Here is a 17,640-nt window from a genome sequence, read left to right as displayed (position 1 = left end):
CTTGCGTAAATGAGAGACCTATTGCATTACAAATGCTTGTTTCTCTTGAAAGCTAGGTCAATTTACAAGACTGCCAATTATCACGAACAAAGCCTTGTACACTTCCACCCCTCGCTATCTGGCGAATAAACTCGAAATCTAAGGTGGCTCAAGACTTTCAAGCAATACTGAAAACTTACTGCTCGAGCCTCCTACTTTCAAAAGGGATTTATGGCTCAATCCTTCTCAGGCAATGCGACTAGATTTTGGAACTCGCTTGCTCCAATCCTACGAACCACGGCCTCTACCCGGACTTTCAAAAGCAGATCTTAATACTTTTCTCTTCCAACGACACTTCCAGGAATAATTCAAGCCATTTCATGATCTCACGGCCGCTTAGCATTCTTGAGCTCAACTTTGTAAATATATGTATATATCTATACCTGTATTAACCTCATTTTGCTACCTTGATTTTTTTTAACAATCCTGATTTATATGTAACTTGTTAGCGTCAAATCTCCTTATGAAACTTACTTGGTTTTATTGTAAAGCGCTTTGACACCTTTGGGTAAAATTAGAGCTATGTAAAACGGCATTAAATAAAAAATAAAGCTATGGGATATAAGTAATACCCCTTCTGTTAGCAGCATTACAGAGCAGTATCCTGGCAGCAAGAGCGTTGCTGCTCCTGCTCTGCTGTTTTTTTCCCTATCCATACAACGCCAGATGTACGATTCCGGAAATAGTTCAGAACATTCTGGGGCGTTTGCTTCCGGGTGAATAGGGGGGTGTGTTTCAAAATTATTTCGAGCCACCATTTCCGGGGTGTGTCCCTTTCTTTCAGTAACCAATTGTAGGCTTTATGCCGAGAATGAGCCACGGCTGGCTGCTGCCTTCGGTTGCCGCCATGCACTCCGGGACATACAAAGTTTCCGATTGGCTTTCAATGTTTTCAATTCTGGAAGTGAAGTGGAGTCGCTAGCAAAATCTGAGTGACAGGATTTTTAAGATCCTCCGTTTGGAGGTAAGTTCTTGAGGTGGCTGAGTCGAGTATATTTATTATGTTGCACGCTGCAATAATTTGTTAATTAACATGCTATAATGGGGTAAGATTGGTGTATTGTGGTAGTGAATTGGATTGAGTGAAGGCTGTAGGAGCGTTAAAAGAAATATAACCAACGCCAATCGTTGTATTTTTTGTATAGTAAAACGTGACATTTCTATGGTTTCTATCTGGTTAAAGTGCCTTTCTACTGTCAAGTGTACCCCAGTTTCTCGCATATAAATTTAAGCGCTGACCGGTTTCTGAGTGCCCTTCTGTGAATTTTGTTACTAGATCTGTGGAAAGGATAGTGGCCTTTGTAGTGTCTTAAGTCACTCCTGTTCGACCCTTCACACCACTTCAGGTTTCTCGCAGTTAGCCACTTGCGCCATTTTCTTTAAAACTCTTCCCAAATCCTCCCATTGTCTTTTCATTCTTTTTGCATATACTTGTCTCGTCCCTTCACCATACTTTCTCTCTCACAAATCCAATTTCCTCCCCTGTAAATGCAGATTTTTTTTTAATTTGGTGCTGATAGTATTTCGACAGTTGTGTACCTCCAACACATGCTTTCACCAAAATTGGTATTTGCAATTAGGCTTTGGCATAAGTGTCACAATTGCTGTGTGCTCTGCAATGAGGCTACGGATTGGATGATCATGTAGTGGAAACAATTTAGTGACCCACTGACAGGCACAATCAAAAACGCTCACTGACTTAAGACTACTACTCCAGAGCTTTCATTCTTTTCCCAACATGAAAACCCACCACAACCTGAAATCACCAAGCCTCCTAGAGGTGATTTAGTAAGTAGTATGCGCAGTATACCAATCACATGGGGAAACGCATATGGTATTAGGGTAGGTTATATGAAGTAAAACATGTAAAGAGGGACTGCTTTACTTACATGGATTACCATATGGGAAGTATATACCACTGTTGTGTGTGAATTATGATCATAAGGAATAGACGGAAATATAGTGTGGGTGAAAACAGACATTTGGAACTGTGAGAGTGAACAATGAGAGAAGAGGAAAGCAAGCAAGTGTTAGCCAGATGAGAGGAAAACAAAAACAGATTGATTAAGAAAGAAAAGAGGATCACAGGATGATGAGACAGAGAAAGAAGTATAAAAGAAATAAGAAAGATGCTGAGGATGGCAGAGAGAAATAAGAAAATAGAACAAGCACTGGCGTTGCCAATAGGTCTCGCATTAGGAAAGTTGGAGCTATTGGTTTTGTAAATGACAAAGCCCTTTATCTTTTAAAAATGATAAAAAAATAAAAGGCATTGTTATTTGCAATAGTAATGGCTCCAACTTTCCTACTGCGATACCTATTGGGAACGTGAGTGGTGTAGCGTGTGTGAGTAGCGTTGCGTGTGTAATTGGCGTTGCATGTGTGATTGGCGTTGCATGTGTGATTGGCGTTGCGTGTGTGAGTGGCGTTGCCTGTGTGTGGCGTTGCCTGCGTGAGTGGCGTTGCGTGTGTGAGTGGCGTAGCATTTGTTATTGTTGTTGCATGTGTGAGTTCCGTGTCATGTGTGAGTGGCGTTGCATGTGTGTGTTGCGTGCGTGTGCGAGTGGCGTTGCATGTGCGAGTGGCGTTGCATGTGCGAGTGGCGTTGCATGTGCGAGTGGCGTTGCGTGGGTGAGTGGCGTTGCGTGTGTGAGTGGCGTTGCGTGTGTGAGTGGCGTTGCGTGTGTGAGTGGCGTTGCGTGTGTGAGTGGCGTTGCATGTGTGAGTGGCGTTGCATGTGTGAGTGGCGTTGCATGTGTGAGTGGCGTTGCATGTGTGAGTGGCGTTGCGTGGTTGAGTGGCGTTGCATGTGTGATTTGCGTTGCGTGTTAGAGTGGCGTTGCGTGTTAGAGTGGCGTTGCGTGTTAGAGTGGCGTTGCGTGGTTGAGTGGCGAGACCTAAAAAAGAAAAAAGGTAGAGGGAACAGAATGAGAGAGGCAGATATGATTGGCAAAGTTAAGAGAAAGGAGGGAACAGATAGAGAAGGCGAGCTGAGAGAGGAGGAGTTTAAAAATTGAGTTAACATAGAGATATTGTTCAGGTCAGTTTGTAACGCATTTCAGAGCGTTCAGTTATTCCTCCCCAAAAAATGTATTCGCCCGCTTGCCCTTGCGTGAAAGATTTTATCGCGGTAAGCTATTTTAGGACCCACTTGCCCGTTCTGGAGACCGAGCTGGAGCTGACAAATAACAGGTGTTCTGTTAATTCAGAAAGTGAATGAGCAATAAAGATGCCTTTATGTCTTGTTTTTACTGTATCATGTTTGCTTTGCGTTCAGACAGAGGTCAAATGTCAGTTTATGTCTTCTTACAAACGGCTGCTTATTTTATACTGGAGAGATTGATGTTTTCTTTCGCTGACTGTAAAGTTAGATACTTTTGTAAAGTTAACCGTCCTGCTGGAGCACAGTAAGTATGAAATGAAAGGTTGTTGGATGTCAGTTGTTGCTGTGTTTTTTTTTTTGTGTGCAGTTTAACAAGCATATTTGGTTTGTATAACCGATTAAACATTACATTGCATGTTGACTGGTTACATACGCATTACTATACGTCTTATCAAACATAGTATCTCTTGTACTGTGATTCATTTTCATTTTGCGTCTATGTTAACAGCTTTATGTATCTTCGACGCGCTTTGTCCATTATTTTTTATTTCACAGGAGGTTGTGAGCGTGTGTCATGATGCCAGCCGTCCGCTGTTGATGGGACTTGCTGAGCATGTCAATTTTACTACTTATGTCTGAACTAGTGAAAGTGAAAAAGCTTTTATTGTTCAATTATTTAAAATCATTACAATATACTAAGTGTATAAAAATAGTTATCTAAAAAAGAAACATAAGTTGTATTCCCTGGGCTTTTTCCTCCAGTCAATTAAACGTAAAACCTTCATAAAGTGTCATGTTCTGACTATGCAGTTTAAAAACAAAGTACATTAAATGTTTTTAAATTGGATGTGTGTCCGCCTCTCTCCTCCGTCCGGACCTACAGTTTCCTTTTTGCAGCTCTGCGTTTGCGGACAGTCCCGCACGAATTAGGTCTGTAAATTTCCCCAGCCGTGCTACTGTTTGACTTGCTGTAGACGTAAAACACAAGTCCGAAATTTCGCAGCATCGGTTGCGGCCCTGAGCTCTGCAAATTAGAATGACCAAACGTTGTCTCTCTCTGGCTAACTTTGGGCAGCAACAGAACAAGTGATACCAGGATTCCTGGTGGTAGTCACAGAGTCTGCATGCTACTAATTTGTCCGGGCGGGCCCAGCTTGGGTTGAACTCCACTATAGGTAGTGCCAGGAGCCTCATGTAAGTTATCTTTTTTCGAGTTTGAACGGAAAGAGCTTGTTCAAAGTAGGGCTGTGCTTTACCTAATTTATAAGAGGTATCCAGTGAGGAGAGATTTGGGTGATGATGCAGACTAGCGATGTCTCTTGCAAATGATATTTGCTTTACCTGTCGGTTTACTGCTCTTTTCCATACTGCAGTTGAGATGTTCGTGTTGGCCAGGTTTTGCACCTCTATTTCCAGCAATTGATTGGCTACTGCCAGTTGCGCTTGCCATGGGGATCCGCTTTCTTCGACGATTGTTTGTCTGAACTAGTGTGCTGTTGAACTGTGGAGGCGGGCTGTAACTGAACAGGGACAAAAAAATACATTATAGGGAATAGGTATGAAACATGATGCTGGCTCCTGTGCACCACGGACCTCCCTTCCCCAGTGTTGGTGTGTGCGGTTTGCGCTTCAGTGGTGATTGCTATTGTGTTATGGGACGCAAGTATGGGTGTGATTTTCCTGACTATTCTCCTGCAATGGCCTGTGCGGGTTGAGGCTCTGCCTCCTCTGTGGTCTGGGGCAGGGTATCGGCACTTTGCGGGGATTAGAGCAGCCAGGATTGTTGCCCAGATAGTGGCGACTGGGACCTTTCGGAGTCCTAATGTGTCATCACAACGGAGTGCAATGCTTTCCGCCCTAGCTCAGGTAAGCATAGAGTTTTTCCGCTTTCCTATTTTCGGAAGTCAGGGTGCTTCCAAAGTTTGGTTATCAATCGTTTCGCCATTGCCATTCCATGGTCAAGAAACCTGGAGGTGACTCCATCATTGTGGTTCCTACGGTATAAGTGTAAAGCATAAGTATGCCACTCGAATGGAAGGGTGCGGCTAGTGCATTGCGTCAGTGTGTCCGCCACTGCTGACCAATATCCAGCAAGGATGGGGCATTCCCATACCATCTGTAGTGGGTCTGCTTTTTCACGTGCATATCTGGGGCATATCGAGTCCGCGCGTTTAAAATATTGATTAATTTTTGTGGGCATGAGATATGCCCTGTGTGTAATGTAAAATTAGATTAGGCACAGGCATGTGTTCCTAGGGACTTGGGTCGGACTCACCAGTACTGAGGTACACTCCGGGTCTGTGAGCTGACGGCCCATATCTGTTTCCCAGTGCTAGAGGAGGGGCGATAAGTTTGCTGCATCACTTAGATACCATACAGCAGCCAACCATTTAGTGAGGTGTCCCCACTGTCCCATTAGCTGTAGATATTGTATTGTTGGGTGTGTCGTTGGCTCGGTTGTTAAGTCTCCCCATTTAGCGGTGAGTGCCGCCATCCGGGAGCGATGGAGTAAGAACCCGCCGGGGGGCAAGTCTGCCTCTGCCACCAGTGTTGTGTATGGAATTAATGCGCCTTCTCAGAATAAGTCTCCTGTGTCTTGCACCCCACCCTTTTAGCTCTGTTGCCATGGTGATTTTAGTGCCTTCGGGCGTGCCCTCCAGTGGGAAGATTGGTGCTTATGGAGTTAATTTGCAGGTGAAGTAGAGTGCTCTGTGGTAGCATCTGTGTGCTACTGTCAGTAGCAGTGAGTGGCGGCTTGGTTTTTGAGCAGGTGTGTAATAGTGCGGTTAGTTCTGTGGTAGGGGGTGGCTGCATTGTTGCTGTGTCTCTGTTGTGGAGTTCTGCCAGCCACCTGGATATCAATTGTAGCTGAGCCGCTAGATAGGACTGCTCTAAGTGTGGGACTGCTAAGCCTCCCTGATCTACAGACAAGTAAAGTTGATGTATTGCCACCCGGTGCCTTGAGTTACCCCATATGAAATCTTTCATTAGCTTTTCCAGGGGGCAGAAAAAGGATGGTGGGATGTAGTGCAGGAGATTAGTGAAATAATATAATAGTCAGGGCAGTATCACCAACTTTGGTAAAGCTACTTTCCCTGGCACTGACAGTGGGGAGGTTTTTCCCGAATGCAGATTGTGATTGGATTGCAGTCAGGACCCTGCCTAGGTTACCATCCTGTAAGTCCACTGGGTTCTAATATATACAGAGTCTGAGGTATCGGAATGTGTCAGCGCACCATTAGACTCTCGTCCCGTTGAGTACGTAGCTGGTGTCCTCGCATTGTCCGCTGAAGGGATATAGGCAGGATTTAGAGGCGTTGACGCCCAGCCCTGATATAGAAGCAAAGTTGTCTAAAATCAGCGCCAGGTTTTGCGGATTGTGATGTATCTCTCTTATGTATACCAAGAGGTCATCAGTGTACAATGAAATTGTATGCTGGCTGTCTCCCAGTAGGATGCCGTTGTTTACCTCGGAGCGTATTGCCTCCGCTAGTTGCTCAATCGCCAGCGAGAACAGTAGTGGGGAAAGGTAACATCCCTGTCTCATCCCTCTCCTGATGTTCAGCGGGTTTGACGTAGGAGTCTGTTTTGACTCTCACAGTGGGAGCGCTGTCTAGTAGTGTAACCATACCTAGGAGAGAGTCTCCTAGTTTGTATTTGTCCAACGCAGCAAATAGGAACCCCCACCGTTAGGAGTCAAATGCTTTTTCGTGGTCCAATACGAGGTAGCCCGCTCTTGGCCATTGGGTGGTTAAATAGGTGGCGATACTGAAGAATCGCTTGAGATTTAGAGATGTGCTTCTTGAGGGTACACACCGGTTCTGGTCTGGGTGAACCAGAGTGGGGGCACGCTCGTATAAGCCAGTCTGCCAGTAGTTTTGGTAGCACTTTGTAATCGACATTGAGAGGTGCCAGTGGCCTATACGAGCCTAGATCAGTGGGGTCATTATTAGGTGTGAGTAAAGATACCAAATTGGCTTCATTGATTGAAGGAGGGAGACGACGTTCATGGATGGCGGTCTTCTATAACTCATGAGGATAAGGAGTAAGTGCAGTATTATAGACCTTGTAGAATTCTGCAGGGAATCCATCTGGGCCCGGGATTTTGCCGCTTCCCAGTGCCATTATTGTGCTGTGTATTTCCTCAGTCGTGATAGGCTCATTCATGTGTTCCCTCTGTTCCGATGTGGCCTCTGGTAGGTGTAACGGTGCTAAGGTCGGGGCGATACGGTGACATTTCTGCGTTCTCCTAGATTGGTATAGTGCAGTGTAGTGATTCGTCAGTGCCTCATGTATCTCGTGTTGTGTGCGTACAGCCAGCCTGCGTCAGTTCTTAAGGCAGCTATCTGGTGGCGTGCCTGCTCCTGACGTATTAGCTATGCTAGCATTTTGCTGACGTGATCTGCCGTAGCCTGTGTGCGCGTTGAGTGAGCTGCATAGTTGTGGCAACGGAGCTGCTCTAATAGGTCAGCATGTTCTGCCCTTAGTTTAATTAGTTTCCTTCCATTCCGTTCTGCCTGCTTAGTCTCTAGGTGCAATATCTGCCTTTCAACCCGGCTGAGCGCTGTGTTTAGTTGTTTGCTTATACTCCGGGTAGCTCCTAGGTAATGCCCTCTCAGGGTTACTTTGAAGGCATCCAATTCATTAGTGGAATGGTCATTAATCTCGAAGTGCTCAAGTGCTCGAGTATTGCTGTTCCTGGCGAGGCGCGGAATGCTGGATCTTCTAGCGCTGTTAGCTGCAGGCTCCATGTAGGGATCGGGGGGGGGGGGCGTCTTGTATCATATGTGAGCTGTAATAGTTGGGGGTTGTGGTTGGAGTGAGCGCAACCTAAGTATTCTGTTTGTTTGAGAAGTGGGAGAAGAGCGGCTGACCCTACAAAGCGATCCAACCTAACATGCAGGTAGTGTACAGGAGAGTGAAATGAGTAGACGCGTAGTGTGGGGTTAAGGGTGTGCCAGATGTCTCTCAGTGCCCAATTTGCAAGCCATTCCGAAAAGGGCCTGCGCATTGGAGGTTGCTGTTGTTTGCGTTAGGGGCGGGTACGATCTGTCTAGTTCTATGTTTAGTACAGCATAGAAGTCCCCTCCCAACAACCAGGGATGTCCACTCCATTTGGCAAGTACCCCTGTTAGTTTTCTAGGAAACGCGGCTAGGTCCACATTTGGCGCATATATGGTGCCCATTCGCATCTCCTGTCTGTTTTAGTTTGCCTCTCACAAAGACATATCTCCCTTCAGGGTCTGTGACCACTTCTTCTGCTGTGTCTGGGACACTTGCCTTAATCCATATCATTGCCCGCACGTTCCTGGGATGAGTAATTTGTACTATATACTTACCATTGTCTGCGAAGGCGGGCTGGTTCAATCTGGGTTAGATGGGTTTCTTGCAAGAAACCAATGTGTGCATGTCTGAGTTGCAGGTATGCCTATACCAAGTACCTGCTCGCAGGTGTGTTTGGAAGTCAGTTGTTTTATAACACAACATTTAAATAGCTTGTGTTAAAATCATTTAAATAATTTTTTTATTTTTCAAAAAGAAACAAAATACATACACATCAAAAAATATCCATGTCCCACATCGTCATTATGCGAAAATGATAATAAACGAAATCCTTCTCAAAAATACATAAACAACAAATTATAATAATGACAAAAAAAACCCATAACATGCCAGAGCGATAACAGTCGTGCTGGAATACTAGAGCATCCTCCTACAATTGCACTCGGATTGCGCCCTCGAGCCGCCCGCCGCCCTACCCACTACCAACTAGCTCAGGTCACCCAGCTCTGCCTCAGCTGCCCTCTTCTGGAGGAATTGTCTCACAGGCTCCCAGATACCCTTTGGCGTAAGTCTCCATATTTCCTTTGCAGTATACAAGATCCTTGATCCAGTGATCTACTTTCGGTGTGCGCTTCCCGCCCCAGGTGATAGCCACTCTGCGTTTAGCCATGAGCAGAGCCAGACGTACAAATCTACCGCCCGCTCCCCTTGCATGCAGAACACAACACAGTAGACAGACAAGTGGGGTACACTGCAGCTCCAGTCCCGACATTTCCCCGATTTTCTTCGCCACAAGTGTCCAATACTTGGCCACCTTCCGACATCCCCAAGCGAGATGCAAAAAGTCAGCATCACACTGACCACAACGTACACAGCAGCTAGATTCTCGCAGCCCATAACAGTGTAACTGCGCCGTTGTATAATACACCTGGTGTATATATTTAAAATGTATTATACATAAGTTTCCATTCATGACCAGTATACCTGTCAACCCACATACATATTTCGAATCTTTCTCCAATATCTGGGAAGGCAGACATGCATTTCATCTCTCTCAGCTTCTGTCGGGCTGACTTATACACTCTTCCTTTATTAATCTATATAGCCTGGAGACCATTTTCTTATTATTGGGAGCAGTGAGTACTAACTGTAAGGAAAGTAGTGTAGGAGGCTCAAGAGGGTAGGTGTCCTAGTGCACTCTAACCGCATGTCTGAGTCTATGCATCGCAAGCCTAAACAACAGCAAAGGATTACTTATGTATTGCAAAGTGTCAGGTGTGTGGAACGACCCTTCTGGGTACAGATCTTGCATCAGCTGAAGAGCCGCCTCTTTAAGAAGCCGCATCGAAGGCGCCTCGTGGGTCACTGACAGTGCAGCGTGGTGTTGTGTGTGCATAGCTGGTGCGTATATGGGCAGCTTATGCGCCAATCTCCTGCCAGGCAGCAATCATTGTGTCTACCGCATTGATTTCCGTTTTCGGGATTCCACGTGTCTTGTGTGTTGATCATACTGTGCAACGGAACTAGGGAGGCGTCCAACCTCCTCCACCGCGACATGCGGAGTAAAAGCGCGCTGTCTTGTCCAATAATATACATACTGTGCCTGCGCACTGAGATAATAGATATAAAAGTCCGGTGCCCCGAACCCCCCTTTATCATAATCATGGCATGTTTGCCTCCCCAAACCAATCGAAGCAGGGTCCGCGGAGGGTGTTAAAAATCCCTTTCGATAACACAATTGGGATGTTCGTAAATAAATACAAAAAACGCGGTAAGACCACCATCTTTATTAGGGCAATACGGTCTGCCAAGGAGAGTGGCAAAGTTACCCATAGATCCACCTGTTGATCCAACTTGGTGTCGGCCCGACCATCATTTTCACATAAAACAACCTCCGGGTCTCAATAGATCCAGACTGCAAGGTATTTAACTGGGTCTGCAGACCATACCAACGAGAAGTACACATCAGGTTGAGTGGTTTACTCAGTTAGAGGGATGACAGTAGATTTTTCCCAATTTACAACCAGTCCCGACAAGCGGCCGAATCGGACATATTCCCGTAACAGCTGAGCCAGATAGCATGAGGGCTCACGGACAAAGAGCACCATGTCGTCCGCATAGAGCGAGATGGCAACTGTGCGCTAGTTAAAATTTAGAGCTGTTTCTCTAAGCTTCTGTCTGATAACGCACGCCAGCCGCTCCAACGCAAGCGCAAAAAGCAGCGGAGACAGGGGGCAGCCCTGTCGAGTGCCCCGCTTAATTTTGAATGGGTCTGACGTCAGACCACCGACCCGCACCCGAGCCGATGGCTCCGCATATAATAACATGACCCATTGTATAAATATTGATGGGAATCCCATACGCTGGAGGATAAAAAAAACATATATTTTGACTCGATCGAGTCAAAAGCCTTAGCCGTGTCCAGCATGACTGCCGCAGCAGACATGCTCGGCTCTAATATATGAAGCATTGAAAATATGGTCCACAAATTGTGCAATGTAGATCTGTTAGGTATAAAACCCGACTGATCCGGCAATACCAGGCACGGCATTAGAGGTTGTAATTTAATGGCTAGAATTTTGGCAAGAATTTTGGCATCTATATTGATCAACGATGGTGGTCTATAAGAGTCGCACCTATCAGGGGGTTTGGATTTTTTAAGCATTGTTATAAACCGCGCTTGTCGAAGCGACGGCGGCAGTACCCCCGAGTCGTGTGCCTATGTGTGTGCCTCTGCGTACCCCTCCAGCAGGTAAGGAATAATCAGGTCTGTGTATGTTTTATAAAATTAGACCGTGAGGCCATTTGGCCCTGGCGCCTTCCCATTGGGTAGAGCCAGAATTGCAGATTTAATATCCTCTGCATCAATCGGCAAGCTAAAATATTCCCTGTGCGTATCAGACAGCCAGTCGCACGGCACATCTTCTAATTAGCTCCCCATCTCAGCCGTTGCTGCCTCCCCTCTAGATGTATAGAGATTAGCATAAAAATTGCGAAATTGTTCGGTGATAGCGAGGGGATGATAATGGTCTATCCCATGCGAATCTGTGATCTTGTCGATACGAGGTTGTTCCATACGGTCCCTGATTGTGTTTGCTAAAGTATGACCTGGTCTCCCCCTTCTCTATACCTACGTGCTGTATGCCTGCGCGATATATACCGTATCTCAGACTCAGCCAGGGTGTCATATTCCAAGACGAGCTCATGTATGCGGGCTAGGGTGTCGGTCGATGGGGAAGCTGTGTAGCTATGTTCTAGTTCCAGAAGTGTAGCCTCGACTTTAGCAAGCTGTGCCCTGAGATCCTTCAATATGCCCGCCGCGGTACCAATGCACAATACCCGGATTGTCACTTTTTAAAGGCCTCCCATAAAGTGGAGGCGCTATCGACGGATCCATTGTTGATTACAAAGTATTGCTCTATGACATCTCGCACCGCAGCCTCATATACTGGGTCAAGCAATGCCTCCGAACGCAGGTGCCACATGAAAGGCTGATGTATGGCAGTCGGAATTCTGATATCTAATTGTACTGCATTGTGATCTGATCGGGTGCACTGCAAGTTAGTAACCTCCAATACCCATTCAATCGCTTATCCACCTAGAAGCCAGTAGACCAATCGGGACCAGCTATTGTGTAGCGGTGTTGCATGTGTTCCCACTTTCACCAAGGCATTGCAAACTCTCTATTCACCCATCAATCCAAATTCCAACATAGCACTCCGTACACACTGAGACACTTTGGGAGTTCGATGTGATAATGGATTAGATTTATCTAGATCAGGGTTCAGATAGGTATTCAGATCACCTCCCCACATCATGTCTGCTTCCAGCCATTCGCTCAATTTGGCATACATTCGTAAAAAGCACTCCGGGTCATCTACAATTGGCCCGTACATACTGACTATTGACACCAGGGAGCCTCCCAATTTGCCCTGCACCATTGCACACCTACATGTGTCCGGATTAGTGCAAATGCAATGCCTCGTTGGATCAAAATCACCACACCCCTGGCATAAGATGAATAGGAGGAGGCAAGCCTATATCCTGCCCACTTGCTAGCAATGCTGCGCTCCTAATGCCTAGTTAAATGCGTTTCCTGCAGCAGAGCTATATGTATATCATGGCGGGTAAAGTAAGCCAGCACCTGGCGAACTTTCTTAGGGGAATTTAGACCCCTCACATTCCATTTTTAAAAACAAAACTTTTTTATTAACAACACGAGAGGCAAAAACAAAAACAATATTCACATCACAATGGGAGCAATGAAAGATGTAGCAAAATGAATATACAGACAATGTCATAAAACCAAACATAGAGTATAAATTAGATACGAGCATAGTGGGAAAAATTTCCCCTAAATGTTCTAAGTCAGAAAACATATATAATTTATCAGGTTTTAAATGACATCGCCCCAAATTTTTTTAAATTTCCTTACAGACCAGACACCCCTGAGTTTAGCCAAAGCAAATTCCATAGAGTGAATCTCGTTGACTAGAGACCACCACTCCATGATATGGGGAGGTTTAGAAGAAATCCAGGCGCGAGCTATGGTTAATTTAACACAGGATAATAATATAGTAACTAAGGCCTGCTGGGGAAGAATGACGGAATGAACATCTAATAGTACCGTTGACACCAAGAGAAAAGGTGGCCTTTTCAGTTTCAATTTCAATACTTTGTCCAAAGGAGACAAACTCAGATAGAACCGGGCAAGGAAGTAACATATGGTCTAAATCGGCTGCTTCTAAATTGCATTTTGGACATTTAGTACGGTCGCTGAAGGAAATATTATTAGACAATTTGGCAATCCTTTCTAGATTATGATAAAGCATGCATGATGTTTTAAATTGCTGTAGTCTTAAGCTTGAGGAATGAACCAAATTGTTGAGATCAGAAAAAAGAAGAGGCAATTTGATTCGAAGTTATGTTAATTCCTAGTTTAGAGCTCCATTTCTCAGCTAGTTTAGAACAATCACCGCTCTTGTAGGTGTTGAAGCACCAATATCCTTCGCTAATTAAAGATTTAGTTTAAAGTGAATAAAGATAATTCCAAATATCGGAGTCTAAGCTTTCACATATTTTCATCTTTCGAACAAAAAAATCATGAATTTGAATATACTTGAATCTCATTGAATCCGTCAATTTGTATACATTTTTCAGTGCCTCAAAACCCAAAAAGCCGTGAGAGCCGTAAAGGTCCCCCATTGTTTTAATGCCATAAGCAGACCATATATTTGTCAATCCGTCATTAAAGATCCCGGGAAGGCCTGGATTTCCCCATAACCGCAATTTAGAGTGAAAGAAAGAAACTTTACAGAATGCCATAATATTAAACCAGATCTTCGCAATATCTTTAGCGGCCTTAAATGTTACCCTTTTGTAGTAGTTGGGGTCATTGAGTTTTAGCAAGAACATTTTAGAGTCTGAATTTAGCATAATGATATGAAAATAGAGTTGGGTGTCCGAATTGAGCAGAGAACGTAACCGACCGAGAAAACTAGCCCAATAATATAGTTTGAAATCAGGAAAATTAAGTCCACCGCTTTCCAAAAAAGCCCTTTAGTAGCGTCAAAGATCTACGGACCTTCCTATATCCCCAAACAAAGCCACTAAATATTCCATCGAGTTTTTTTAAAGAAAGAATTACTAGGTGCTAGTGGTATAGAGCGAAATAAATAGAGAAATTTAGGGAGCACTTTCATTTTAATCAAATTGATTCTACTGATGATGTTTAAGGGAAGTTTATGCCATTTTTTTTAAAGACAAAGTTGTAGACTTCAACAGAGCATCGTAATTTATTGTAATGACCTCATTGATTTTAGATGACATTTTAACTCCTAAATAGGTGGCAACCCTGCAGATTCCGGAGACTGCCGCCAATGGTTTATGATTGACGACTATTTGCATCTTATTTATATTCAATTTATATCCTGAGACTTCTCCAAATCTACTGGCCTCAATTTTTATCCCTTCAAATGCTTCTACGACATCGGTAGAATAGTTAGCAATATCGTCCGCGTATGCAGTAATTTTCAGTGAGTGCGGACCATGTCTAAACGGTATTATTCGAGGCTGAGTCTGTAGAGCGAGGAGTAATGGTTCCATCGACAGAGCGAAAAGCAGAGGTGATAAAGGACACCCCTGTCGGGTGCCTCGAGAGATGGAAAAGATGGAAGAGGTCAGCCCAGCATAGTCGATGCTCGCCGTGGGATTATCATATAGCGCTCGTATCCATTTAACAAATTGGCCCTTGGAACCCATGAAAATCAGTACAGACCAAAGGTAATCCCACCCCACTCGATCGAAGGCTTTCTCAGCATCTAATAGAATCATGCCGAGTGGGGTGGGTTCTTTCTTGGCTATATCGAATGCCGTGATGGGCGGTAGTATCTCTTCCCATTACAAAGCTGTGTTGTTTTGAATGAACAATTTTAGGTTAACAATTGTTATCGCTCACCCATAAAACATTACAGCAACCCATGACAACCCAGCATCAAAACTGGCTAAAGCAGGAGGGCAGCACTGATGCAATGTATGTCCAACACACTCTATACACCAGCTCTCAATCCAGACGACAAAGTTACAATAAACAAAAAAATAAAAAACAACATATTTCCCCATCGTCCCTCCCCGCTCCCCCCACCCACTGCAACCTCCCAATTAGGTCGAGTCCGTCTCCTTCCACCCTCCCGTCCATTTACCCAATCTTCCATACAACTGTCAAAAGGGGAACACCCACTCGGGGGGAGGGAACGGCAGCGAACACTCACCATAGGGTGAGTTTGCCAGGCTATAACTATGTGGCACACCTGTGCGCCATCAACCACGAATGTGGTCAGCATCCGGAATGCTTAACAAACAAAAAGCATAGAACAGCATGCAAAGATATGAAATGAAAAGGAAAAACTTTCCTCCAGCCACAGCATTTAGAAAAAAAAAAAACCAGCTGCAACATACTTCTTTGTTATAAGTCCACCCAAGTCCATAAAATATACAGAGCCACTATTTCTAATCGGAGTCCTCAAGATTTGGTGGAGCCGACGGGCTCCCCAGGTCGCCCTGTCTGTGTTTAGGTTTGCAGATATGTTTAGAGAATTTCAGGGATGACTTCGAGTCAGTGAAAAAATGTGCTTGACCATCGTGATCTATTTTCAATTTAGCAGGGTACAACATATCGTATGGGATAGAGGAAGACTGAAGAATCTTCTTTACCGGCACAAACTCCCTGCGCGCCGCCGGCACCGCAGGGGTGTAGTCTGGGAAAAAGGACAGGTTATCACCCTTATGATTTATGGGACTCTTAGCTCTGGCCTAACGCAATATAGCATCTCTGTCAGCATAGTTTAGCAGGCCCGCCATTATCGGACGCTGCGGTGCGCCCGGCTGAGGTCTAGGGCCCCGAGATCGATGCGTTCTTCCACAATCATTACTGATGACAAAACAGAGCCAAAGAGTTTGCGCAGCAGACTGTCTATGAACGGCTCCATTTTTTAAGTAGCAGTGGATTCCGGCAGGCCAATTATACGAAGGTTGTTGCGCCTGGATCGCGCTTCCAAATCATCGTTTTTAGCTTTTATGACCTCCCAAAACCTTTTCCATTTACAGTGTCTGAGTCCGGGATTCTGCTTGCGAGTCCTGCGTATCCGATAGTCTGATCTCCAGGACATCGAGCCTATGTTCATGCTTATCCACCTTCTTTTTTACCACGTCGAGGCTGGACGTGAGCGCATCTATCTTACTGTCTATGAATTTCAACCCTGAGCGCAATTCAAGCAGGATTGTTCTGGTGTCATCCTCCGGGTTTTCCACAGAGTCCGACGCACTCTGCGTCACAGGTTGGTCCCCCATGGCCTCGGATGCACGTGTGTTGCGCTTGCTTTCAGACTGGAGTTTCGGCTGTTTGGGGTCAGATTTCCCCATAGTGGAGGGGTGTGTCAGAAATGTACAGGACTCCAGTCCCACCGTATCTCTCTGCACACTGCAAATACTCAGGCCCCCAGCGTCAGCAAACTAGCAACCCAACAGTGCATTAACTGGCACTTCACAGCAATGCAACAGTTATCTCCAACAATAGATGTAAGCACCCAAGTAGGCCGCAAAAGGCTGAGATAGCAGCAAGAACCCCAATTGTCGCACACCGCTGTCTGCTTGTAAGTCAACCCTATTAGACAAGCTATCTTAAGGGTAGCATAGACTAAGCAGCCTTAAAGGCTTAACTCAAGAGGTCGTGTTAAGTGAGCTGTTTTACCACATACAATCCTGTAATATCAAATGAAAGGACACCACACAAGTATATATTATAAAAATATGTGTTTATTTCTAAATTAATTCCCAGTACTCTTTATGAGCAAAGGGGCACAAGCGTTAAATCAAAAGCACAGTATAACATACAAAGTTGCACAATTATGGATGAGGGCGGGTGGCCACTCAAACCATATATTAAGAAAGTGGTATAAGAGATACCAATTGAAAAGTGGTTAGGCCTAGAACCTAGGGAATCGCTGGGAGCAGTCGGGACTAGCAATCCTGAAGTCGGGAAAAGCCCGCGGGATCCGGGTGCAGCAGGTAAAGTGCGGCTTGCACCAATGCAATGTCAATGGTGCGTAAAAGTTACACAAAGAGAGTTTAAAGATACTTCAGCTGAACCTAGAGGAACAAAACTTAAGACACAGACCCTAGAGGTGTGTACCAGGGTGGGAACACCGGCGTTGCAATGTTACCTCACCCACAGGAAGCGGGTGCATAGGGTCGAAGTGGTGTCGGGTTTTGACACGCAGGCTCTTGGTGCTTGGAGCTGAAGATGCTGCAGGCGATGGGAAGCAGAAGTGTCCGGTGTGATCCAAGGGTGGATCGAAGTCGAGAAGTATCTGAAAGCAGAGGGGACAGAGTCTGGGTCACTCAGCAGTGACCAGGGTGGAACCAGGACGGAACTAGGCAATGTCGGGCGCAATCAGATGGTTGTCGAGGAGCTTCTCTCCGCTGTCACGTGGGCTCTGGGGCATCTGCGACGTCCAGGAGCAGGTCACGATCTGTCCCACGCAGGCTCTCGCCGTCAGCGCCGTCGGCTTCAAGATTGGAGCAAACAACACTTGGCAAAAGCAATCCACGTGGAACCGGGAGATGGCTTCTCACTCGGACCAGGAGGGTCAGAGCGGGGGCTCCTTTTCACAGGAACTGGTGCAAATCAAGAGCAACCAGAAAAGCAGGTCGGTTTA

General features: G+C 45.4%; 1 protein-coding gene across 2 annotated transcripts in view; it reads left to right on the top strand.

Moving 5' to 3' along the window:
• Window positions 1-852: 852 nt before the first annotated feature.
• Window positions 853-17,640, top strand: part of ATRIP (ATR interacting protein) — a 310,304-nt gene continuing 293,516 nt past the window's right edge. The window contains exon 1 of one of the 2 annotated variants that reach the window (XM_086938928.1): window positions 853-1,003. The gene's annotated coding sequence lies outside the window, so the exon portion shown is untranslated. The remainder of the gene's footprint in view (window positions 1,004-17,640) is intronic. The other variant, XM_086938927.1, reaches the window with a different exon arrangement.

This window comes from Lissotriton vulgaris, chromosome 9, assembly GCF_964263255.1.
Source record: "Lissotriton vulgaris chromosome 9, aLisVul1.2, whole genome shotgun sequence".
In the NCBI taxonomy this organism is placed as follows: Eukaryota; Metazoa; Chordata; class Amphibia; order Caudata; family Salamandridae; genus Lissotriton; species Lissotriton vulgaris.
This window is presented reverse-complemented; position numbering and strand designations above follow the sequence as displayed.